Source organism: Belonocnema kinseyi, chromosome 6 (genome assembly GCF_010883055.1).
Source record: "Belonocnema kinseyi isolate 2016_QV_RU_SX_M_011 chromosome 6, B_treatae_v1, whole genome shotgun sequence".
Taxonomy (NCBI): domain Eukaryota; kingdom Metazoa; phylum Arthropoda; class Insecta; order Hymenoptera; family Cynipidae; genus Belonocnema; species Belonocnema kinseyi.
This window is the reverse complement of record NC_046662.1, coordinates 85,731,086-85,731,554: the sequence shown is the minus strand read 5'-3', so window position 1 is coordinate 85,731,554 and position 469 is coordinate 85,731,086.

Here is a 469-nt window from a genome sequence, read left to right as displayed (position 1 = left end):
AATCCAGGCCATTGATAGGTCACGCTGGTAGAATGCTGCATCTTTGCAGACACATCTATCGATGAGCAGGTTCTCTCGACATCCGGCTACGCCTTTCTTTGATCCTCGTTGTTCATAAATTTGTTGCCATACAGGTTCAATTGCCCGAACAATCCTATCATTTAGAATAGCTGTGAATATCTTATAAAGCGTGTTCAGAAAAGTTATTGGCCTCCAGTTCTTCGGGTCAGCTAAGTTGCCTATTTTCCGCAGGAGTATTGTGCGCCCTTCCACCAACCACTCTGGAATCGGCTCTTCCGACTTCAAAAATGAGGTGAAAATACGGGCCAAATGCTGATGGGTTGAAGAAAACTTCTTCCACCAGAATGCTTTGATACAATCTGGTCCCAGTGCGGAATAATTCTTCATCCCTCTTAATACTTTTTTCACCTCCTCGGTAGTGATGGGTGGGCATTCCTTATCAGGTGTT